This window comes from Hippopotamus amphibius, chromosome 1, assembly GCF_030028045.1.
Source record: "Hippopotamus amphibius kiboko isolate mHipAmp2 chromosome 1, mHipAmp2.hap2, whole genome shotgun sequence".
In the NCBI taxonomy this organism is placed as follows: domain Eukaryota; kingdom Metazoa; phylum Chordata; class Mammalia; order Artiodactyla; family Hippopotamidae; genus Hippopotamus; species Hippopotamus amphibius.
Window position 1 is genome coordinate 232,497,894 of NC_080186.1, and position 26,581 is coordinate 232,524,474.

Sequence of the window (26,581 nt, forward strand, 5' to 3'; positions counted from 1 at the left end):
AGTAGAGTTCCCATGGTTTTTGCATGTTTATTTTGGTTGATTAGCAGAACAGGGCGCTTTCCGGAGTAGAGCTGGGAAATATACATTAGCCTAATATCAAGGGTTGCTCAGAACTCTTGCAAATAACCTCTGTGACATTCAGATGCTTTAGTTTAGAGAAAGGACTGCTGTGGATTGCTCTAACAAAGGATGTTGATAATAGAGAGACTCATTCATTCATTTAAAAAGGAAAGACAGCAACTGGAAAGGGAATTCTCTCTCCCTTGCCTGTCGTTTAAAAAAGTAAGTGTGTATATATCTCTGTGCTACTCTCTCGCTTCGTCTCAGCTTCCCCTTCACCCCCCGCCCCCTCCCAAACCTCGAGGTCTCCAGTCCATTCTCTGCACCTGCGTCCTTGTTCTTGTCACTGAGTTCATAGCCAGTGGGAAGTTGTTGTATAACAAAGGGAGTCCAACTCGAGGATGGAAGATGCCTTAGAGGACTGGGATGGGGAGGGTGGGGGGGACTTGAGGGAGGGTGGGGGGGAGTCAAGGGAGGGAGGGAATATGGGGATACGTGTATAAAAACAGATGATTGAACTTGGTGTACCCCCCCAAAAATAATAAATAAATAAATAAAATTGGGAAAAAAAAAAAAAAGTAAGTGTGGCAGTGGGAGGGCCACGCCCCTGCTGCCATGCCTGAGGGGCCGGTGGCTTCGGGGCCACCGGCTGCACCGAATCCCAACCCTCGGGATCCAGGGACCCTGTTACTCCAGAGGATCCACGGAACATAGGATTTTTGCCACGAAATCTACCTCGTGTGTTACTCTCTTTCACTCATGAGCTGACCAACAATTGCAAGCTCGAGCAAGATGTCTGCAGGCTGTGTTGAAAAACTCTGAAGAACCTAATGAACACAGGAGGACCTAGTAGTGATTCTACGCCTATACCAAGATACTGTTCACTAGTGAATGTGTCAGTCTTGGTTCTGAATGCTGCAGATAACAGCAAGTAGAGTTTCTCCTTTCTCTATTTCTGCAGCATTCACTTGACCTTCCATCAGTAAGACTGACTTTTCTAATCTGTTCCTGGAGATACTAATGGAAAACAGTCATGTCCACTCAGGACGAGAAGCAGATCAATACTGAATATGCTGTGTCCTTGCTGGAACAGTTAAAACTGTTTTATGAACAGCAGTTGTTTACTGACATGGTATTAATTGTCGAGGGCAGTGAATTCCCTTGTCATAAGATGGTTCTTGCAACATGTAGCTCTTATTTTAGGGCCATGTTCGTGAGTGGACTAAGTGAAAGCAAACAGACACACGTACACCTGAGGAATGTGGATTCAGCCACCTTACAGATGATAATAACATACACATACGCGGGTAACTTGGCAATAAACGACAGCGCTGTCGAACAGCTTTATGAATCAGCTTTCTTCCTATAGGTGGACGATGTATTACAATGTTGTCGAGAATATTTAATTAAAAAAATAAACGCAGAGAATTGTGTGCAATTGTTGAGTTTTGCTGATCCGTTCAGTGGTGAGGAATTAAAACAAAGTGCTAAAAGGATGGTGGAGCACAAGTTCACTGCTGTGTAGCACCAGGAAGCTTTCACGCAACTGTCACATGACTTACTGATAGACATTCTCAGTAGTGACAGCTTAATGTAGAAAAGTGAAGCTGCTATGCTGTGGCTAGAGTACAACACAGAATCACGATCCTAGTATTTGTCTTCAGTTCTCAGCCAAATCAGAATTGATGCACTTTCAGAAGTAACACAGAGAGCTTGGTTTCAAGGTCTGCCACCGAATAAGTCTGTAGTTGTTCAAGGGCTGTATAAATCCATGCGCAAGTTTTTCAAACCAAGACTTGGAATGACTAAAGAGGAGATGATGATTTTTCATTGTAGCATCTTCAGAAAATCCTTGTAGTCTTTACTCTTCTGTCTGTTACAGCCCCCAAGCAGAAAAAGTTTACCAGCTGTGTAGCCCACCAGCTGATCTACGTAAGGTTGGGACCATTGTAACTCCCGATAATGACATCTATATAGCAGGTGGTCAAGTTCCTCTGAAAAACACAAAAACAAATCACAGCAAAACAAGCAAACTTCGGACTGCCTTTAGAACTGTGAATTGCTTTTACTGGTTTGATGCACAGCAAAATACCTGGTTTCCAAAGACCCCGATGCTTTTTTTCCACGTAAAGCCATCTTTGGTTTGCTGTGAAGCCTATATCTGTGCAATTGGAGGAGATAGTGTAGGTGGAGCACTTAACTGGAAGACCGTAGAAAGATAGGACACTGGGAAGGCTGAATGGACAGTGGTAAGCCCTTTGCCTTGTGCTTGGCGGCGGAGTGCTGCAGTTGTGGTTCACGACTGCATTTATGTGATGACACTGAACCTCGTGTATTGTTATTTTCCAAGGTCTGATTCATGGGTAGAGATGGCCGTGAGACAGACTAGCAGGTCTTTTGCTTCAGCTGCAGCTTTTGGTGATAAAACTTTTTATATTGGAGGGTTGCACATCGCCACCAGTTCTGGCATGACTCCCCTCTGGCACTGTAGGTGGGTGTTCAGTAACTGTGGAAATCTATTATGTGAATAAAAATGGGTGGAAAATGGCAGCCAGCATCCCTGCTAAGAGGTACTCAGATCCCTGTGTTAGAGCTGTTGTGATCTCAGATTCTCTGTGTGTGTTTATGCGAGAAACCCACTTAAATGAGAGAGCTAAATACGTCACTTACCAATACGATCTGGAACTTGACCGGTGGTCTCTGCGGCAGCATATATCTGAACGTGTACTGTGGGACTTAGGGAGAGATTTTCGATGCATGTTGGGGAAACTTTATGCATCCTGCCTTGAAGAATCTCCATGGAAATCAGCAACTTATCTTTTTTCACTGGATGGAACAGAGGAGTTTGAACTAGATGGAGAAATGGTTGCACGACCATCTGTATAGTCAGAAGTTCAGGGAGTGCACCCCTGATCTATTTGCTTTGTCACTTTCTTTGCTAAATAAGAGAGGCTATGAAAGGACTGAATATGAGTACATAAAAATCTATCTTTGATAAATTTTATTTTTGTGCCCTACTTAATATTTGCATCAGTATAATGTATCAGTGAGTCTTAAGAAAGATATGCTTCCATAATATGAAATAGATTATCCAATAATTGAGAAACTTTTATGTGTATCATGAGAGCAGAAGGATCTGGATTATCCAACATTGTTAGCCCTGTGTATGTACAGTTCCAAAAGTTCACTTATTAAAGTAGTTTCCTGCGCCTAGTGTGGTATATCGCAAATTGTGCTGAGGTTATTTTATTATATGTATTTCATTCCTGTGCTTCTGTTCTGAAGTCCTGGAATACTTTTTCAGTGTAGTTAATTGAGCTGCATGTAACACTAATGTCCATGTTGGTATAGAAATGTTGTCTAAATCCTATAGTTGAGGAAGATCTTCCATTTTATGGTATTGCACAGGGAAAGTATGACTGCAGAATCAGTCTAACTATACTATTAGGTGCATGTATTCTCTTTTCACTAACTTACACTTGTCTATCTAGAATACAGGTCTTCCAGTCAGCTGGTCATTTACCAGGTGTGGACTTAAGTTGCTGGGCTTACGATAAGAATTGCTGGTCCCTCATTGTGTGGGTCTGTGTGGAGCTCTAATCAGTAAATGCCTCCACTTTCTGTATTACATCAACATTGGCTCATGGATACAACTACCTGCTGCTGTTGTACTTCTCCATCTTAAAGATTTAGAGTGGGTTAACCAGGTCATTACATCTTAATTTAATAACAAGCATTGCTGTAGAGTGATTGCGTATAGATATTTGTTAGCTGTCAGGGTGTGTTTTTTTTTTAACCTATTGTGTGTGTGGGTGGGGGTAGGATTAGAAAGGTGAACTGTTCAGGAATTCTCTGCACTAACAGTGCAGACGAGCAGGTAACTAGTGCTGCTCTGGCATTAACCCCAGGAACCACTAGCAGTAGCAGGGCGCCGCCAATCTAACATGCGCACAGGTGCTTCACGACAAACATTGCTAGGTGTTCAACTGCATAATGTTCTGGCACTGTATTTTGAATGACATTAATTTATTAAATAAATTGTATATATTCAAAGAAAAAAAAGTAAGTGTGTACATTGTTGTACATTTAGTGGCAACTAATCTTTTTAGCTGCTCAATCTCTGGTGAGCCTCACAACAACCTGACTCGCAGGCAGATGTTATGTTGCCTCCGCCATGACCTGGTCACATGACCGTGGGCAAGTTCCTCAAACTCTCTGTGACTCAGGTTCCACACCTGTAAAATGATGACAAGATTAGTACCTATATCTGTGGTTGTTATGAAGATGACATAATATGTAAAGTCCATAGAAAAATATCTGGTAGAGAATAGAAGCTCAGTCAATGGTAGACATGCTAGCATTATCATTACTATTATTTTTTATTATAATTGTTATTTTATAGATCTGACAGCTACGTCTCAGAGCAGTTAAGGATCCTGCCTAAGATCACATAGCTAATACGTGATAGACCCAGGATTCAAATCCAGACCACCTGATGTCAAAATCCATGCTCTTAAATCACCCACCACTTTATCCTGTTTGTAGCCGTCTAGACTCAGGCAACAAACACGGAGCTGGAGAATACCCAGATGGCCATAACTCCTAACTTATTCAGGGGAAGAGTCCTTGCTTATTGGAAAAGAGTTGGATCAGCGCCCTTTCTTTCCAAGGGCGAGCAGCTTGGATCACTGCCTCGGAGCAGCAGTGCTGAGCCACCTTAATCTTTCTGTCTTGCTTACAGCCTCCCGTCTCCTCACCCTACCTCCTGGATGCTGATAAATCAAAGAAATGGCAACAAAATGAAAAGACGAAATAAACTTTTTTGTAAGGATCATATGAAAAGGGATTTTTCTTTTTCATTAAGTATTTGATAACAACATCTTAGGCTTTTTGATGGTACTTTCCTTATTTTTACTGGATAAAAGTGTATGACTCATAGAAATGACCAAGGGAGGAGAAGCAAATGAATCACCTTGTCCAGCCCATTTGGATCTTCCGGCCACCATGCTCCTGGGCGCAGCACCGCTGAAGGCCAGCCCAGCCAGTCCCACCTGCTGCAGCTCAGGCTGCATAGGAAAGGGGGTTTCTTCCGAGACATTGGGACTCCCAGAAAAGGAGTGAGTCAGGGAAAGTGAGAAACATCAGGGCCTCAAAGAGTTACCCTGTAAGTTTTCCAAAAAGCATTTTCTGCTATCAGCTTAGAGGTTTCTCGTCCACATTTCATCACTTTCAACTCCCAGGTATACCCCCACTGCTGGCTAATCACTCCTTAAGTGCTGTGCACTCTTCAAAGAGTTGCCGTCCATGGTACTCTCCTCCCCATTCAAGCAAGCTAAAGGTACTTAGCTTTGTGTATCTTTCCAACAGATAAATCTCTGTTCTCTTGATTGCTTTTATTGCTCTATTGGAACCAGTCCAGCACGTATCCTTCTGGTACCAAAGTGCCAGTTAAGCCTATACTTCTGGATTCAGTCTCCGGGAGCTGGGGGGAGAATCGTTCCATCCTTCAGCCCACTTTGCCTCAGGTCTTTTCAAACTTCCTCCTTTGAGTCATGTAGTCAGTAAATCACATTTAAAACCTGAGCGCCCCATCTGTTGTCTTTCAATCTGAATCTCTCTCAGTGCTGTTTCTCTGCATTCACTCCTTGTTTTTCTCAGCTCAGACTTTGGTGCCTGGGGGCCTTGAACTTGAATTTGTGCAGCCCGGATGATTTAGCATATGGACTTTAGGAAGGTTGATCCATCTGTCTGAGCCTCAGTTTCCTTATCTGGGACAGGGAATAATAATTCCCATGTCCTAGCGTTGGGTGAGGATTTAGAGCTGGGTGAGTGAGTCGAGAGAGTAGGCTGATCTCTTCAGTGGGACTCTCACCCCACATCATCCCATAACCTCTTTTTCTCCAGGGAGAATCCCCCTGCCCCACCCCACCCCCAATCAAGGTGACTTTTTAAAAAATTTTCCATTCCTCTTTTCTCTAACAAGAGATGTTTTTTGGGGTTTTTGTTTTTTGTTTTTTCCTCTCTCTCTGTCTTCACCAGGATTTATAATTCTGCTATGTCTTTATTCCCAGGTACCAAGGGCTGACTCATCTGCAAAACTGCACTAGCAGGTTTATTCTTCTCATCCAAATCAATGATAAAAATTAAAAACAAAGTCAGTTCTTCCATTGGTCTTTTTTTACAAATCCACTTAAAACTTCTCTCCACAGAACTTACGTAACCAAATTTATGTGAACTCAAAAGGGTTAGAAAGGCTACCATTGTGTGCTTAAGTAATTTTACCAGAAACACTGAAATACCCTCAGGTGGTTTTTAAAAATAATACTTTAATCTCTGCTCAGTTAAGGAAAAAACAAACAAAAGAGATAAAGTTCTCAATATAATGTTGTACTTTCATTCTGTAAGTGTTCATTGGACTTAGGTATGTTTATGTTTGTTTTTTTTTCCCCCTACCTGTCTAGGGTGTTAAGAAGTATTTCCTTTGCAAATAATTTGTTCAATTTTAATTTTGATAATCTAGTTCCTTCTTTTTAGAATGACATGCAAACTTCTAACACTCAACTCTGAGAGATTTACAGGCAGAGTTCTCCAAAGGAGCAAAGTAGTTATATCTGTTATTTAAAATTCACCCACTGCCAGTCCCCCCTTCAAGATAATTTGATTTTCCAAATTTCGATTGTGGGACTACTTCAAGTTCAACTAAAAGAACCACAAAGTAGCTATATTGGAATCTAGCTTTTATTTAAGGTGAGTTGTTTTTTTTAATAGCTATACCAAATCTCTCCCACCTCAACCCCTCCCCCAAATAGCCAATAATTAACAACCATGAAGTAGATTATATTCCTGTACACTGTCCTGCTGTCAACCTAAGGACCATTTTGTTGCTTGAGGCCTGCTTTTCTGTGAAGGGCTCTTAGTCCGTAAAAGGATCTTAAAATTATAAGCCCGGCAAGCATTCATCCTAGGAAGAAATAGAAAAGCAAATTTTTCACATTCAGCAGTGTTTCTGATAGAGTACTATTCCTATTCAGGATATGAATGATAACTAAACAAATGACTAGGCTAAAAATAAAATATCTCAATTCATTCATAATTGGACACTGGCCATTACTTTTGTGGAGAAAGGGATTTCAGGTTGAGTTGGCTAAGAGTTGTCACCACCATCTGGAGCATAATTAGCAACTGCAGACCCAAGTCAGTCCATTGCAGTCCAGTGTTGTTATTAGCATATTAGTGACAAGATATAAAACATAGAAAAGATTAAATCCTCATGCAGACCAGAGAATGCACGTGTAATCCCCTGCGGGGCCAGGCAGATCAGTGAGTGAAGCAGGCTGGAGGGTGAACTGGAGAGCTGGCCCCTGAATAAGGGGCAAGCTGCTACTTTGTTCTGGGCATTTAACCTCAAGTGGAAATGCGGGCCAGAGGATCTGTTAGATTTCTGATTTTTTGAGAGATCCCCCCCCAAATATTATATATATATTTTTAATGTAAATTCTTTCCATAGTCAAAATTTTAAACTAATTTGAAATTTTAAAGGATTTGCTGCAGCCAAAAGGAATTACAACCAGTGGCAGCATTCAGCTTTCCTGCCACTAATAGGTATCTTTAATTTAAATTATATGACAGGCACTGTCTAGATGCTCACCAAACCTGTTTCCTCTTCTTTCTGAGCATGCAGCTAAATTACATTCCCCAGTCTCCCTTGCAGTTAGCCCAAAAGAATGTGGGTGGAGGCAGTGGCCATCACTGCCAGACTTGGTCCTCCACTCCCTATGTCTCCTCTTCTCTGCCAGGCAGATGCAGGGGATCCAGGAGGACCCCAGGGTACCAGAAGATGGCAGAGCCTCCAGATGTCAGGAGCCCAAATGACTGCATGGAGCACAGCCTCCCTCCCCACACCTTCCCCTCAGAGAGACTTGCACTGGACAGTGATGAGAGCAAGAAATAAACCTTTTCAAAAGCCCTTGAGATATTGGGACTTAGCTCATCTTGATTAATGTAGGTTAACAGTTTCTCCTTTTTGTGTGTCAGTGGTGATGTTTGTTAGCCCAATCTGATCCTTAAGCAGTGAAACCTCAAAAATAACAAAATTCTTTTTCACATCTTGCTAAAGTGGTAGAAAAAGAAATAATATTTTTAAAAAAAAGAAATAATGCTAAGATTTTATGTCCACTTTGTTTTTTGAGATTGCAAATGGGTATATGTTTTGTATACAAGCTGTCTTCATTGAGAAGCTTTACTGCTAGAGAAAATAAGCCTTTCCTCTACAAAAAGTACTCTAACAGCAAAGACAGGGCGAGTTAGAGATGACTGCATTCCACAACCCTAGCCTCAGGTCCTTTCCTCCATCAGATTATCTTTCATATTTATGGGTGACCTAAAGTCCCATCTCTTTTTGAATAGCCTGAATGGCCATGGGTTGAGTAGAAATTCGAATGCTTCTTCCCTCTTCCTCCTACATTTAGTTTTTCTGTCTCCACCTTCATAACTTTTAGATGCTTGAAACTGCTATTTTTAACATTCATCCTAGCTAGAAATACTAATGCATTAGAAAATTTTTAACTATTCCTATTTAAAATCACTTCCTCTTTTGGAAGCTTGAATAATTTCTGAATCAGTAAGGCATGCATGCATAGCAAATAGGGGAAATACTGCAGATGCGGGGGGACAGGGGGTGATTATGGCATTTATTTGTTTAGTTAGTTATTTGGCTGTGTCGGGTCTTAGTTGCGGCACCCGGGATCTTTGTTGCGGCGTACGGGATCTCTTGTTGTGACACGTGGGCTTCTCTCTAGTTGTGGTGCATGAGCTCCAGAGTGCACTGGCTCAGTAGCTGCGGTGTGCAGGCTCTCTGGTTGTGGCACGTGGGCTTAGTTGCCCCACGGCATGTGGGACCTCAGTTCTCTGACCCTGCACCCCCTGCATTGGAAAGCAGATTCTTAAGCACTGGACCATCAGGGAAGTCCCCAGAATGCAGTTTTATGACCCCTCTGGTTCATTCTCAGCATGAAGAATTCCATTCTCAACAGTGGGTATGTCCATTGGAACATAGTAAGATAAAAGAATATAGGAAAGCAGCTTTTGTAATGATGACATTTTTCAAATGACTTAATATACTGGCCATGTACATATATATCTAAATAAAATACTTGTAGAATCAGAAAATAAAGCTTGAAATTCAGTGGGGATGTGGTTGTGTGGCTAGATTGGGCACCAAATGGGCTGTTAAGAGAGCAGCACAGAGCAGTGATTGTCTTCTCATCATAATCACCCTATGTCAGACCCTGGGTAGAAAGTCACATCTAGCTGTGTCCATAGTGCCAAAGAAATGCAGTACTTGGAAAGAGTTTAGAGGAGAATCACAGATTTGATTAAAGGGAATGATAGCAAGACCCACCTGGAGAAAGCACATCTGTAAAGTAATTAAGGCATAGTTTCCAAGTATATAAAGGGCTTTGCTTCCTTTCTTTGGAGGTGGGGGAAAAGAAAAAACAAAAAGACTGACTCAGTTTTCAGTCTTCGGAGACTTGAGTTAGACAGTGAACCGGGATGTGCTGGGGTGGGGAGGGGGCATTCCTGTAGCACCTCTACCCTGCATCCCTGAAGCGTGTATCTCTAGGGATGCGACTGCACTGCTCTCCGCTCATCATGCTGCCTGCCTCCTAATTCAGATTACTCTCTACTTCTCCTAGGGATACGCCCCCTCCCTAGATAGTGGGTATTATCAAAAGTGAGCTGTCTCCTCACCTATTCATTGTTAAATCAAAGGCGGGCAGAACTGATAAACTAGGCCTGGAAAGAATTAATGATAATCAAAACAGTGGCGAGTATTTCATGATTGCTAACTAGATTTTGTTTATCATTCCAACGGGTACTCAGCATGACCTTACAAGGTAGGGAGGGCTTCAAGGCAGGCACTATTATTCTCATTTTACTCATGAGGAAACTGAGGCATGAAGAGGTTCGGTAACTTGTCTAAAGTTGTGGAGCTAGGAGTTAAAACCAGGCAATGTGATTTTGAAATCATTTAATCTTAACTGCTATACCATATTGACAATGCTGTATAACCAACACTGAACTTTAGGTCATTTGTGAACTAGGCTTGTCTCTCCAGAAAGACCTTGAATGGGAGACCCCTAGGAGATATAAGAGGCTGAATCACGAAAAGCTTTGGTTTTTAAGGCACTGGTTACTCGTCCTTGGACTGGGTGAAATATCAAGCAATGTCCAGGAACCTAGATCAGTTTCTAAGTACTAGCAAATTACTTAGCGATAACATAGATCAGAGACAAAGCATGGGATCAAACAAAAATTGAGTATCTTATAAATAATTTTGTTTCTATCAGATCAAAAAGCCAAGCTTTATAAGGCAGACAATTGTGGGTTTTATATCTTCCTTGATTATTCTGTTTTTTGTTTTTTCATAGCTTGTAGAAGAGGCCTTTTGTCAGTAAACAATAAGAAAGTTCATCAGTTTGGCTTGTTTTGAGTCCAGAGGACCTAATTGAGTAGAGAATCTTGGGTGATGCAAGAGGTAAAAGGCACAAGAAAAAGAGGGGGATTTTGGTTTTGCCCACATTTGCGCCTCAGAGGGAAAGAGAAGCAGAGAGGTCAAAGTGGAAGAATCCCAAAGAGCGGAAGACACTGGAGTCAGGGATAGCTTGACCTACAAATCATCCCACGAAAGACTTCCCCCTGGATTGTTGATCTATACAGACCTTGGAGGCATTGAATTTTGGTAGGGGAACTGTTTCCTTTCACCTTCACCCACACTCAGACTTTCATCAAAACTGAATTGCAGGAGACTGGGGTTGACATATACACACTACTAGAAATAAAATAGATAACTAATAAGGACCTACTGTATAGCACAGGGAATTCTATTCAGTACTCTGTAATGACCTATACGGGAATAGAATCTAAAAAAGAGTGGATATATGTATATGTATAACTGACTCACGTTTCTGTACAGCAGAAACTAACACAACATTGTAAGTCAACTGTAATCCAGTAAAAAACATTAATTTAAATCAATTAAATGATTTTTAAAAAAACCTGAATTGCATCACAGGAGCTATGGACTGAAGATCCATCTCCTCTCCCTGTACAAATCCATCAAAGAAATGGGTCCTCCCAAGCAATGATGTCCTTGAAGGTTAGGATCAAGAAGGAGGAGACTCAAACTTCAGAAAAAATACCAACTGGATGGTAAAACCCTAAGTAGTCCAAATTAACTTTAAAATCAGGTGGTATTAGTCCTCTAATGTTTTCATTTTTTCAAGATTGTCGACTATTCTAGGTCCTTTGCATTTCTATACAAATTTTAGAATCAGCTTGTCAATTTCTACACACAATAAACATCTGGTAATTTTGACTGAGAGTATGCTAAATCTGCAAATCAGGAGTCAGAAAGCTTTTTCTCTGAAAGTCCAGATAGTAAACGTTTTAGGTTTTGAGGACGGAAACAGCATTACAATAGGTAAATGAATAGACATGGTTGTATTCCAATAAAACTTTATTTAGAAAACAGAGAGCAGGTCAGATTTGACACATAGATTTTTGACCCTGTAGGAGAGGAAAACTTTTTCCTTCTAACCTTTTATATTCTGCACCTGTGGCCCTGCAAATTAGACTGACAAAAGCTAGATTAACGAGAGAAAAAACAAACAAAAGTTTATTAACATATGTGGCACAAATACACATGGGAGAAACTCAGTGATGAGTAACTCAAAGGGGTAGTTAGAGCTTGAGTCTTATACAGCATTTTAACAACAGGCAATAAATGTATAGAGAAGTGGCAATTAGGCTTTTAGAGTTGGCCAGCTGTGAGAAGGTAACTATATGGGATGCTAATAGATGATACGGGCTAGTTTGCAAGATTTGTTTGTGTAGACTCTTTCTCTGTGCTATCTTGTCTCCTGGGATGAAGTTATCAACTTCCTAGTTTGGAAAAGTAGGAAGAACGCCTTCCCAAGGGGAATTTATGTTCTGATTTCAGGCAGATGGGGGAGGGCAGAGAGCTGGTCCTGTGTTCACTTTTTCGTAATTGCCTTCAGCTCAAAATAATCTTTATGCTGGAGTGGCATGTTTTAGGGTGGCATACTCTGAACCCCTTCAACCCCTGTTATAGATTAATTGGCATTGAACAATGTTGAACTTGCCAACCCATAAAAATAGGATATGTCTCCTGTTCAATTGGGTCTTCTTTATTTTAACTCAGTGATGTTTTATTGTTTGCAGTAAAAATATTGTACGTGTTTGTTAAACATATGCTTACTTCACAGATTTTTGGTTTTTGTTATTGTAAATGGGTTCAAATTGACTTTGTATGGGTGGATTCTCTTCCTGTAAGGTCTATTTCAGGGAGTGTGGGAATTCATAATTTATTCCCTCTTGTCAAGAAGAATATTATTTACTAGTAATTTCCAAGCGATGTTCAAATATAAAATTAGAATAAAATTAAAAATCAGTCTAGGCCAATCTACCCTTAAGTTTGCATAGGCTTTTTCCCCCTCTTTGATTTAGTGCTTCCAAATAAAGACTTTTTAAAAAAGCAACTGAACAGAAAATATAGAATTAGGATTACAGAGAATCAGCTCTCCACAAGTCACACTTAGGGAAGGCAAGAACTCCTGCATATTTTGAAATGGCTTACTTAAAAAAAAAAAAGAAAAAGCAGATTACCATCACAATTATATTTTGCTTAGAGTGAACTTAAGATGAGTTTTTTTTTTAACATAAATAACGTTTTTAATGTAAAAAACTCCAGTTTCCAAAACAACACAATTTCCGTGTGAGGAAAGGCATCATTTTACAGAACTTAAGAAGAGTTTGTAGGATATATGCTTCTGACTAGCCATGAAATTCAATCAGGAATTAAGATATTGCCACCAAAAATTCTCCAAATTTAAAAGCCACAAACAATGAAGAGTACTTTGTGCTGTGTCCATATGTGTGCTACAGTGGTGAAGCACAGGGATTTGGGGTCAGAGTGCCCTGCTTTCAGTCGTGGCTCTGCTACTTCTACCCTGAGAGACTTCAGGTTAGTCATTTAAGCCTTCTAAGTTCCAGCTTCATCATGTATAAAATGAAAACAGTATTATTACCTACTCCGTAAAGTTGTGGTGAGTATTGAATGAGAAAATGAGTGAAGGACTTTCCTGGTGGCGCTGTAGTTGAGAATCCACCTGCCAACGCAGGGGACACGGGTACGAGCCCTGGTCCGAGAAGATCCCACATGCCTCGGAGCAACTAAGCCCGTGCGCCACAACTGCTGAGCCTGCGCTCTAGAGCCCATGAGCCACAGCTACTGAAGCCCACACGCCTAGAGCCCATGCTCCGCGACAAGAGAAGCCACCACAATGAGAAGCCCGTGCACCACAATGAAGAGTAGCCCACCGTTGCTGCAACTAGAGAAAGCCTGTGCATGGCAATGAAGACCCAACGCGGTCAGAAATTAATTAATTAATTAGTTAAATTAAAAAAATAAAATGTGTGAAAAAGTCTTCAGACAGTGCCAGAAACATGCTAAATGATCAATGAGTGATAGAGACTATGAGAATGTTCTTACCTGTGAAGATAATGGAGTTTGTGATGATGATGTTATAAAGCTTATGTAAGTGACAAGTTTGTTCTGACTTCTCCCACCAAAGACCTTATTAGAGGCAAGAAAAATATCCAATAACCATCTTTCAATTTCAGCAGTCAGCTGCAGAGGGTTGGGGATGTAGAGAGATGAGGGAGATTGATGGTGTGGAAGCAACCAAACAATAGCTTTTCCTCCTTGGACTACAACCTAAGAAAGAAAAGCCCAGAAAAGAGCAAATAAAGGGCCATCCCAACTCTTTCTATTCTATTAATAATAGAAATAGAATCTCTCTTAAGGGACTTCATTTCTGGTCTTTTGGATCCCAAAGTCACTATTCTGTTTCATATCAAGACCCAAAATGAAGACTAAGAGTCTTCCCAGGAATTATGATTGCTCCAGGAGGAATGGTTCACCTTCAGCTGAGCTTAACCTAGGCCAATTGTTAATATCCAGTGTCCAACATACAAAGACTAGAGGTTGCATCTGAAAGAGTTTAGGGAAGGCAATGCATTTTCAGTAGTCTTTACAGGAAAAGCAGCAAACAAGATCATGTTTTATGTAGACAAATTTAGCCCCTTTTAGTATGAAAAATGGCCTGCCATGCAATATAAACAGTCTTTCGTGCAACTACTTTTTAAAATGCATGCATTTATCTTTCATCATATTTTATTACTGCTGCATTTTATTATAAACATTACAAGTAAAATCATTTACAGGGAACAGAATCAAGAAAGTAGCAGTTACTCATGAGAGGGAATGCTGAAATGCTGATACAAACTTCGTGTGTGAGTGTGTGTGTGCACGCACGTGCACAGATTTTCACATCTTTTATTGACTGCCTTTGCGTGTTCTAGGTTAATGGATTTCCCTGTGTAGACTTTCTATCAGAGACACTTGTCACTTCTTCACGACTCTCAGCTCTTTCCTGAGCCAAGCAGTGTGCCAAGCACAGGTCCTGACACAATCCTACATGTTTTATTTAAATTTTCTTTCATTTAATTATGTTGACTTGAGCATCTCTTTGGAACCTAGGGAAAACATTCTTTTGATATCTAAATCATTTCTTGCCACACATACTTAGGTTCAAGTCAACAAAAATCTTAACAATGAGTATAAAATGCCAGCTTTTTCCACATACTCCCAACCCAAACTTTCAGAAAACCTGAAAAAAAAAAAAATCGAATGTAGTCTCTGAGCCCATCATGGCAGGAAAACCCTTCAGGATTCAAAGGTGACACTTCTGAACATGCCATGTCCACATGGTCTGCGAGTAGCTGTGCTTCTGCTGTTCTCTGCTACCCAGTGCTGCTTCTCCTGACTCATGGGCCTTTCTCCACCTTCAAGAGGTCTTTTACTCCCTTCCAGAAACCTGGGGCTTTCCCCGAAGAATCCTGGGAGTTGGCTCCTAATTTATTCTCACCCCCACCACTCGCCACTGACAGTCACCCACCATTGGCAGACACCATAGAAGGCCTACTATGTTGGAGGCATCTTGCTAAGCACCGAGGACATAAGACACATTCCCAGGTGGGAGAGGCACACATGAAACCGGCAATAATAATAATGCGATGAGCTTTATTGTGTAGGTATGTGGATCCAAATACAGCTGAGAAGGAGAAGGTTAAAGGAATGCATCTCAGAGAAGGTACTGTTTGAGAATGTTTTGAAAGATAAGTACGAATTAGGCAGATAGAGAAGAGGCAGAAGGGAGGAGGCCACTAAAGGCTAGGAGATCTGCATGTGTAAAAGCCTGGAGGTGTCAACCAGTGGGGCTGGTCTGAGGAACTGTAAGTGACTATATGATGGAATGAAGAGAGATTTAAGAGCGGAGGGAGGTGAGCTGAGGATAACAGGTACCTGGTATGGGGACTATATGACTTATGGGAGGTGATCAGTTGCACTTTATTTTTCCTACCAGTGACCCTTCCAAATTTATTTAGTGGGTTAATTTTATCCTGCTCATGAAGGACATAAGGTCTGAAATCATGATTTCGTTGCCTGCTCATTCTGAGGCAAAGGATAATCTTAAAACCACTTTAAGCTCTCAATTATAGTCTCCATTAGGAAATTATAATGTCTAGTCCAAGACAGAGTTCAGAGGCTTTAAAATTTGAAGAAACTGAAAACACTAATTTGAAAGGATACGTGCACACCAATGTTCATTGCAGCATTGTTTACAATATCCAAGATGTGGAAGTAACCTACGTGTTCATCAACAGATGAATGGATAAAGAAAATGTGGTGTGTGTCTGTACATATTCCATTATAATGGAATATTTCTTTATATTTATTTCTATATATAGTATATATATATATATATAATAATGGAATATCTCTTAGCCATGAAGAAGAATATAATTTTGCCCTGTGCAAAAATATGGATGGACGTGGAGGGTATTATGCTTATTGAAATGTCAGACCGAAAAAGATAAATACTGTGTGTTATATGTGGAATCTAAAAAATAAAACAAACAAATGAACATAACAAAACAGAAACAGACTCACAGATATAGCAAACAAACTAGTGTTTACCAGTGGGGAGAGGGAAGGAGAGAGGGGCAAGGTAAGGGTCAGGGATTAGGAGGTACAAATGCCTGTGTATAAAATAAATAATCTACAAGAATATGTTGTCCAGCACAGAGAATATAGCCAATGTTTTATAACTTTAAATTGAGTATAATCTACAAAAATATAGAATCCGTATACATTACACCTGTAACTAATATAATACCAACTATACTTCCATTAAAAATAAATAAGTAATACCTTGGCATTATTTTAAAAAATAACAATAAGTTAAAAAATAACATTCATTGAAAGGCAGGACTCCTCTCCAGTCACTGTGCCAAGGCCTGGTTAGTGGCCACCTGCCTCTGGTGATGTGGGTGTGATTGACCTCAGCTCTCTCTGCTCCCCACCGTCTCCCCCATTTACCAGCTACTGTTCCTGGCCCAGCCAGGATGGAGAAGGTATGAGGGAGAAGAGTCAAAGGGAGGGTAATTCTTAGTTTGCCAGGTATTCTTGCACTTTGGGACTCAGCAGATGGTTAGAGCTGACTCGCCCCCAGGGAGCATTTCCATGGATTCCTTAAAAGTTTCCACCCTGGGAATCCTCCCTGTGTCCTCTTAGTTCTGGCAGATGGATCTCTATTCTAGTGGCCATGTGCAGTTCACTCCTGAGCCCTTAGGAACCCAGTGGTCTGGCAGGGACACAGGGCATGTAGTTGTGTAGACTGGGAAACTAAACAGAGACCCAGCAATGACTGCTTATTGGATTGGTACAAGACTGAGGTGGTATTACCAACAGGTGGGGAAATGGTACAAGTGACTTTTATATGGGAAAAAAATGAAGCTATTCCAACTTCATACTGTTCTCAAAAATGAGTTCTAAATAGACTGAAGATCAAATGTGGAAAGAATAGAACTTTAAGACAGTTGCAAAAAAAAAAATGCATCTAAGAGTTTTTGTGATTTGGAGGTAGGGAAAGATTTCTTAGCAAAACACAAAAAAAGTATAACTCATAAAGAATAAGTTTGGGAAATCTTTCAAATTTGATAAATCTTTAAAATGTAAAGCTTCTCTCCCTTAAAACATATCATTGTTAAAAGATCTAAAGACTCATAGAAGATATGTGAACCATAGGTAACAGACTGAGGATTAGTGTTCAAAAATGTAAAGAACTACTGAAATAAGAAAACTGTAAACAAGCCAGTAGACATGCATGGAGATCATAAGCAGGAATCTCACCAAGGGGACATTCAGAGGACCAAGAATCCCACAAAAATATTCTCAGCCTCACAAGTAGTCAGGGACATGCAAATGAAATAACAATGAAATACTATTTCACACCTTTGAATTGGCAAAGATTTGGAAGTCCAGCAATACCAACAACTGGCAAGACTGTGGGAAATGGAAAACATCATATACGGCTGTGAGGAGCGTAAGTTAGAATGCCCTCTAAATGTCTGCACAAGCTAGAATACGTACATACCCTGCAACTCCTAAATGTAAATCCTGGAAAATGATTATACAGTGTAATAGTAAACACTGTACATTATACAGTATATTCATTTCTTTGGCCGCCATAACAAATGACCACAAACTTGGTGGCTTAAAACCACAGAAACGCATTCCCTCATGGTTCCGGAGCTGGGAGCTGGGAATCGAGGCGTAAGCAGTGCTATGGCCCCTCCAGAGGCCGTGGGGGAGAATCCTTTCCTGGCCGCCTCCCGGTGCTGCTGGCCGTCGGCGCACCGGGGCTTGTGGCCGTGTGGCTCTCTGCCCGCTCCATCTTCACGTTGCCTTCTCCTCAGTGTGTGTGCTGTGGAATCTCCCTCTGCCGCTCTTTTACAGGACGCATGTAATTGCACTTAGAGCCCACCCGGATAATCCAGAAGAAGTGCCTCTTCTCAAGATCTGGAACTTAATCACATCTTTGGCCATAAAAAGTAATATTTACAGATTCAAAAGATTAGAGTATGGACATATATTTAGGTTCATCTCTCATCCCACCACAGGGATATATACAATGATGTTTGCTAAGAATTGCTATTAATAGCAAAAAGTTGGAAACAACATAAATGCCCAGCTCATAAGATAATGGATCAAGTGTGATTTGCTCATATGATAGAATACAGCAGTATAGAGTCAATTTCATCGTTATATCTATTAAGACACACAAACCTTAAAGACTTGTGGTAAAGCAAGTTGCAGATACCACTTATTTAATTTTTAACACAGGGATGCATATGTTTAGTAGAAGTATAAAAACGTGAGCTAAATAAGAACATACAGATATATGAGATCAGTGACTGTTAGAAACTGGGAAGCAATGGTAGGGTAGATGGAGAAAGAAACAAAGATGATTTCGTTTTAAGTTTTCTTTTTAAAAAATATGCCAAATAGAAATTTCAAAATGTGAACTTAATTCAGTCCTTAATTCTGGGTGATAGATACGTAGGTGTTTGTATTATAATTCTATGTATATTTCTTAATTATTTTAAATAATTAAAAAATGTTTTATATTGGAGCTTTATGTTTAAAAAATAGAAAACATTTAATGGTTACTCTGACAACAGTACAGAGGATAAATTAGAACAGGCAGGAAACAGAGGTGAAGAGATTGGTTGGAGGCTACTAAAAATAATGTATAGATAAGGTATTTGAAGCTCTGACCTAAGAGAGTGACTATGATAATAGAGAGAAAAGGGTGATTGTGAACAGCATTAAAAAGGTAGACTCTATTGGGCCCAGCAACTGAGTCATAGGACAGGGAGTGGGAGGGAGAAGCAGGGCTCAAGGGTGATACCAGGTTTCTTACTCCAGGAGCCAGCTGAATCATGGTTGTGTTTTCACGGGCAGCACGGGTCTGCTTCTGTCACTATAGATCAGCCTCCACTTTCTAGAAGTGTGTATAAATGGCATGCACTATATGCTCTTTTTGTCTGGCTTCTTTCTCTCACATAATTATTTTGATATCCATCCCTGTTGTTGTCCATATAAACAGTTCATTCTTTTTATGGTCTTGTAGAATGTTAGATTTTATTGATTGCCAGTCTCCCTAGACTGTTCCTTCCTTGCTGAGCCTCTCCCTGGCATATCATGCAAGATGTATTCCCCCCTCACCTGCCCACTGCCCTCCCACATCAAAATCTGCAGCAGCCCTCCTTCCCCACATCCTCTAGTCACCAACTGATAGGCAATGATAAGATCAGGGGAATCTCCTGGTGGATTGCAAAATGTTACAGTAACAAAATGTTAAATGAGCTGCACTCTCAAAGGGGTTGAATGAGGTAATCTTCAAAGTCTCATCCTCAAAATTCTCTGAACTGCTGTTTTTCTGTTTAGTTCACACTTCCACAAATGAACTATCACTTCTAATATGAATTTACTAAGACATAAAGATCGCCAGTACAAGTAAGATAAGATAAGACTAACGAAATGGACACCCCAGTTACCATGTTGGAGCTGCCTCCAAGGTTATCCTTCAGTGGACCTGTGCAGATGATAAACAAACAAACAAATATATATCAATGGCCCAAGTTCTACATAATTAGCATTTTGCCCTTTCCAGAGCTACCATATGGATCAAATTCAATTGGTATCCCAAGGACTCCAGTGCTGCCTTAGAAAAATAATTAGTCTGGCATACCAACATCTGGGAAGTGTGCAGAAGCCAGATTCCAGGAAACAGGCACTTTGACAGAGTTACAAGCATGGATGCCCAAGGGAAGGAGAAGGCCTGAAAGAGTTGTTTTAAGTAGCTGCTTAATGACTGAGCACTGTGAATGCTTTCACTCGGCAGGGAGAAATTATACTACCTAGAGACGTCTGGGTGGCATTTCAAGTTGACAGACAGTAATGAGTACTGGTTTAAAAAAAAGTGTTTTAGTATGCTCGCAGCTGCTAGACCTTCTAAGAGGCACTCCATTCTATGTTTTTATGTTTACACCTGTATTAAGAAAGGAAAAAAAGAACAAAGCAAAGAAGAAGGAAGGGAAGGAGGGAAGGTGGGAGGAAGGGAGAGTTTCTACCTTGGTAGCCTGTTTCCAAAGACTCCTATATCATTTTAAAAACTAGCAATAGTTGACCTCCTACTATGTGCACGCCAGGCTTTGTGCTACGTGCTTTACGTATATTAGCTCATTTAACCTTCACAACAGCTATGAGGCAGACAGCATTTTCCCTCTTCCTTAACGTGCTAAAACCAGGGAAGTCCCAGGTAAACAGGTACAAGTTAGTTATCCTAACAAGGATGCAAAAATTGAAAGAAACCTTTCCCTCGTCATTACAGAGCTTCCCCAAGCTAAGTGAAGGGGCATCGTCGCGTGTAAAGGGATCAGGCTCTGAAAGAACTGGTTCCTTTTTCCACCACTAATAGCAGCTAGAAGACCTTGAGCAAGTCACATGACCTCTCTGGGCTTCATTTGTTTCCTTCCTGAAATGATGAGGGTAGATTGGATAAACAGTCCTCCACCCTCCCTGCATGTTAGAATCACCCAGGGAACTATGAAGAAAATGCCAATGCCCAAACCCCACCCCTGACCAAAACCTGACCAACTGAATCTCAGAATACCCAGGGCCGGGATAAAGTATGTGGCTTTACTGCAGGGAATAAAGTACATATGTCCCTATCTCCTAGAGCTAAGAATTTAGTGGGAGAAGCAAAAGGCAAAGAAATACATATATATAGCAGTATGGTAAGTGTTATTTAGGGAAAGAATAGTGGTATGAGAGAGAATATTAAGGAAAACATGATCTTAAATGGGCTGGCTGGGTCTGGAAGGACCATTCCATGTGTTGGAAACAGGAAGTAGGAGTTGGCCAGGCAAAGTACAGAGAAAGAGCTTCCTAGTCAAAGGGAACCTATCTTACTTGGTTAGGTATATAACAAACTTGGTGGTTTCCATATACGTCTGTATATATATTCGTGTGTGCACATGTATGAATAACTTGTTTGAAGACCCAGATCCAGAGAACAGAGGTGCAAAGGAGAGTACAGAGTGACAGGAGAGCAGCACTAGTTTGGCCTGAGGAGGCCCCAGAGCCAGAACATGGTATGTTGAGGATTTTAGATTTTTATCTTCAGTACAATAGCAATAGCTAACCAGTGACCGGTCTAGGCAGGGGAGTGACACATTCACATTTGTCTTTTAAAAGATCACTTGTGTTTACGTGTGGAAAAAGGTTTGGTTAGGGCTAAAGGAAAAAGAGGAAAACAGTTACAAAGTTGTAGTAATCTGAGTGAAGTTTTGTTCCTGATGATGCCAAGTTTTAGCAGAATTCTGGGTACCTGTGGAGACTAAGTAAAGAGTGGAAGAACAGGAGACAAGAAGTTGGACAGAATGCAAGTGACATAACTCATTAAAAATCAGGAAATTGCTTCGTACTGAATTTAGATGAGTGCCTTTGGCTTAATCCATGCTATTCTCTTCTGCCTGGATTTATTTGCCCCACAAAAACACATTGAATTACCCTGTCCCCGTTCCTATTCTCTCTCCCATTATGTCTCTTTTCCTTGTCATTGTTTATGTCTCTATGCCAAGGCTTGGGGTGGCATTCAACCTTGGCGTTCCCATTTTCGTCCTTGCAAGGGTCCCCATTGTGCACCAGAGCATGGTTGGAGGAAGACTCTAATTGTGCCGAGTTTGGCCAGGCACTGATTTTTTTTTCGCTTTTTGTCCCCTGGTAGAGTGGCTGATCCACGGCTTCTGTCCATTTCCTAATAGAGAGGTGTCAGCTTCACAAAAGCATCACCTCAATTGGCAGTAATTGCCACCTTTCAGAACCAGCATCACTCAAAGGCTCAGGACTGAAAGGTCAGCAGGAAAATGAACTTTCACTCACACCTTCTGGGGTGGTCTTTGGCTTCTGACCATGCAGAGAACAAGGGCTAATGGGAAACAGACCTTTCTGCCTTCCTGCTCTTAAACCATATGTTTCTTGAGAAATCAGCCTTAGGACACCAATGCTTTGCTCACGAGATGACTGAACTCATGGCAGAGCTCAGTCTTGTCACGCTTCTGTCCCTGTCCCCGTTTCCCAATGATGCTTGGTCTCTCCACCCCCAGTCTTCACTCCCATCCTCCAGAGGGTTCCAAGCGCGTACAGTCGTGGTAAAGGAGGTGGCAGTGGTACGCCCACGCCCCTCCCAGTGTGTTCATGGCACCCACATCCTCCTCCAGGAAGGGGTTTTTACATGGTACCCAAAGGTAAGAAGCGAAAATAGCTTAGGGTCAAAGATAGCTTTTCAGTATAGAAAGTACATTCACTCATGTTCTTTCCCTTTGATCCTCACAGCATCTTGGTGAGGGGCACAGGGCAGGCATTGCTATTAGCTCCATTTTACAGAGGAAGAGATAAAGGCCACAGAAGCTGGTGACTTGCACAAGGTCCCACAGCCATTTCATGGTGGAGCTAGGTCCCCAAGCTAAATTACTGCAGAGCGCAGGGGTGTGTGATCAAATAAGGTCATGTGTGCCAAAGCACAGTGAAAACTGAAAAGTACTATACCCATGTTCAGTATAGCATTAGTTTCCTAAGGCTGCGGTCATAATTACCACAAAACAAGTGGCTTAAAACAGCACGCTTATTCTCTCACAGTTCTGAAGGCCAGCAGTATAAAATCCAGCAGGGCCTCTCTCGCCCTGAAGAGCTTTAGGGGAGAATCTGTTCTTTAACTCTTCCTGCTTCTGGTGCTGTCACCATTTCTTTACTTGAGGTCACATTGCTCCAATCTCTGCCTCCGTGGCCATGTGGCCTCTTCCTCTTCTCTGTCTCAAACCTCCGCCTGCCTTTCTCTTAGAAGGATACTTGGTTTAGAGTCTACCTGTTTAGTCCAGGATGGCCTCCTCATCTCAAAATGCTTAATGTAATTACACCTGCAAAGACTTTCTTCCCAGATATGGGAACATCCATAATTCAAGGATTAGGAGATGGACAAACCTACGGGATTTCAGGCCTTTACTGGTGCTGCTGTGGCAGAGCCCAGGCACTGTCCACTGGTCCACACAGTCTGTTTCTTCTAGCTCTAGTAATCAAGTTGGGGCAATATAGCCTAGAAGTTAAGAACATAGACTCTAGAGCCAGTCTGCCTAAGGTTCAATTCCTAGTTCTGCCACTTGATGACTGTGTGACATTGAACAACTCCCTTAACCTCTCTGAGTCTCAATTTCTTCCCCTGTAACATGAAGATAACAAAACCCTCTCTCATAAGGCTGTCGCAAGGCTCAAATGATTTAATTATGTGTAGAGTTAGACCAACATCTATACTACAGAAATGTTAACTATAATTACTCCTTGGCTGGCACCATGACTAATGCTAAATTCTCTCACCTTGCCTGTTTATCATTAAATAATGATTTAAATAAACGGAGAATGAACTTTCCCCTCTGGAGGTGCACTCCTGAATCATTCACTAATTCTAAGCATCTCCAGGTATGTTTTCTATGAAGGAATGTTCTAAATTGTAGGAAAAACAAAACTACAAGCAGTGAGAAGGAGCCATTGTTTAAAATCTTCTATTAGCTTCTCATTTGATCCTGAAGGTTCTGAAGTCTTTTGAGCTCATTATTCAATCTAAATTTTCAGTTTGTTTTACAAGTATTTCAAAGAGTTCTGAAGGTTGACAAGTACTTAAAATATTAGGTAAAGAAATGTTAGTAGAATGCCATGGGTTTTAGCAGGGACTAGGTGTTTGAGCAAAATGTGACAAATCAGGATGAGTCCCTTATGTCACTTCAATGCAAACAGATGATATTAGTTTGCCTGGGCTAAGTCTACATAGTATTATGTTTCTTAGGGGGGGTTATTTACATTAAACTCTATGTTTTCCCTAGATTCTGTCCTATTTCTCTAGCTTTAGTCTCAGCCAGAGGCATGATGTCAGAAGAGAAGTAAATGATGATGGTTTTTGCTCCCGAAATTAGGTTTATTAAGACAAGCATTGAGTTTGGCAATCTCACTAGTATCAAGGAAAATGATGGAAAAATATCAGAACTGCTATCAAAATACATGTTGACAGAGAATAAACAAGCCGAAAAGAACCTTGTGTATCAATTTATACAATTCCTGTAACTTTATTTTTTTATAACTTTTTTAATGTAAACGTAAAATATATTCATCAAAGATTTTGGAAATGATGGAAAACTAAATAAAACCAAAAAACTAAATAAAATAACATATAGTAGTCTTACTACTCAGAGATAACTACTGTTAACATTTGATTTATTTTCCTCCAATTTAACATGCAGTTTTCCTTCCATGATTGGAACCATGCCTCTGAAATGAGAAGTGCCTCCTCTCTCTAGAAAGACAGTACTTGCTTTTTTTTATTATGACCAGATGATAACTTTTATTATAAAATACTGAAATGGGTCAAAAGGGTCTCCCTCTCCTTTGAGTCTCGTCTCATTGCAATGCTAAGCAATACCCAGGATTCTGTCCTCTGCCCAAAGTTGGGACTGTTCAGCGGTCCTCCCAGATCTGTGGGTGACACATGGGTTGTCTTCTGGCCGCTGAGCAAAAATACTAGAAAGTAGCCATGGATAATTCCTTTTTCTAGGACCGTTGAAAACATTTTTAAAATAATAATTAAAACTCATTGAGGTCTTACTATTCTAATTACTTTAAATCTGGTAACTCATTTGATCCTTACAATAATCCGATGAAGTCATCTGCCCTCAATAGGTGGCGAAATCAGGATTTCAGCCCACAGCCTGGCGCTGTAGTCTGTGCCTTTAACCACGGTAGAAGGACTCCTGCAGAGATGCTGACAGCATGATGGTGACACCAAAGCTGCAGAACGTTCTAGTGCTATAGACAAACTGGAGGAGGCTCCAAATCAAAAATCTGAGAGTGAGTTAGAAACTCAGGTTTCACTCAAGTGTGAGATAAAATCCATACTTAGAGAAAATGAGTGCGTTAATTACTTTGAGACGTGCTTAATTTTGTTTTAAAATTAGGATCATCCATTGAAATGACATTTATATTATATAACACTTAGGCACACCTTTTTTTCATATGTTTTGATTGGAAAAGAAATAATCAGTTAGAAAAGCATGTGCTGATTTTGCCTCGGCGAGTTCCCCCCAAGGGAAGGCCGTAGCCCACGTCACAGGCCACAACCTGTTAGGGAGAGTCAAATGGTGGGAACACCATGGACTTTAGATCGGAAATCCTGCTCCATCACTTGCTAGGTAAGTTATATGCACCTTGTTTGCCCTGAATTCTTTAGATAGGGAAATGGAATAAAAAGTCTCCTTTGCAGTGTTTTTCTGAGGATGTAGGTAAAGTGCCTGGCAGCCCAAGTCAGTTAAGAAATGGTAACTTTTATTGTCTGTTCCTCCTCGTGACAGTATGTTGAATTCAAAGCAGAGTACCTACAGGGGAAAGGACCTCCTCACACCTTCCAGCCTTCGCCATGCAAAACCCATCGTGGTGGACAGGGTACGAGCTGGACGAATACAGAGGGTAGAGAGAAGTAATGCATCCCCTCCCCAGCACAACAGCCCTACTTGCCCAGGCAGGGAGCAGCGGCTGGGCCAGGAGGCTGGGAGCTGGCTGGCCTTCTGAGGCCAATTGGGATCAGATAAAAGGAGAGCAGAGAAGGGAAGAGAGTCTCTCCCAAATGCTATGCTAATCAGCTCCTTTTCAAACCTCTGAATCTTCCCAGGCTCACCCTGCGTCTCCAGTCTACACCCCCGTGTCCCTTGGGGATGCAGATGAAGATAGATAATTGGAAATATGATTCAGCTACGTTATAATAGTACAGATTAGACGTCTGGTACAGAAAGGCTGCAGAGTGGTTGAGAATAAAATAATTACAGCCCCCCAGGATCTTGCCTCTGACCTCTCTCGTCTGAGGGGCCCAAACAGCCTTGCCAGTGTGCATGGCCTGCTCATCCCTGCTCCCAGCATTGCTGAGAAGAGGAAAGGGGACCAAAGGAACAGAGAGGCCGTTGCAGGGCCCTAGTCGGTGAACACCAGTTACTGGGCTCCAAGGAGCCCTAACAGCCATGCAAGGGCTCACGAAGTTCAAGCCTCCAAGTTGCTTGTGGGGCCAAAATTGATCTAAGCACTAAATGGCAGAAGCCAAGTTACTGCAAAGGAGTTCGGCTTCCCCTAAGAATCAAGTTACGCGTGTAGCAGAGTGAGTGAAACGTGAATGTTGTCTTAAGACTGTTAAAAAGTTCTGCTTGAACTTTCTGACAGGGGTGGGTAAAAACCTGCCTGAGAGCCCCAGGGATCTGTGAGGCAAGGGACTAAAGCTCCAATACCTCTTCTCTGAGATTCAAAGTTATTGAAATCTGTTGAGGTGAACTAAGGGTCCGTGGGTGACTGCAGCCACGACCCAGGGACGAGGAGGGCAAGGAAGCCCCTAAACAAAACTTATACTTTGCGGGAAGAATGAGACAGGAGGGAGGGCTCCCC

The 26,581-nt window shown here is 41.3% G+C and overlaps 1 pseudogene; it reads left to right on the forward strand.

Moving 5' to 3' along the window:
• The first annotated feature begins 1,093 nt into the window (after positions 1 to 1,093).
• Positions 1,094 to 2,946, forward strand: LOC130857577 (kelch repeat and BTB domain-containing protein 2-like; annotated as a pseudogene).
• Positions 2,947 to 26,581: the final 23,635 nt, after the last annotated feature.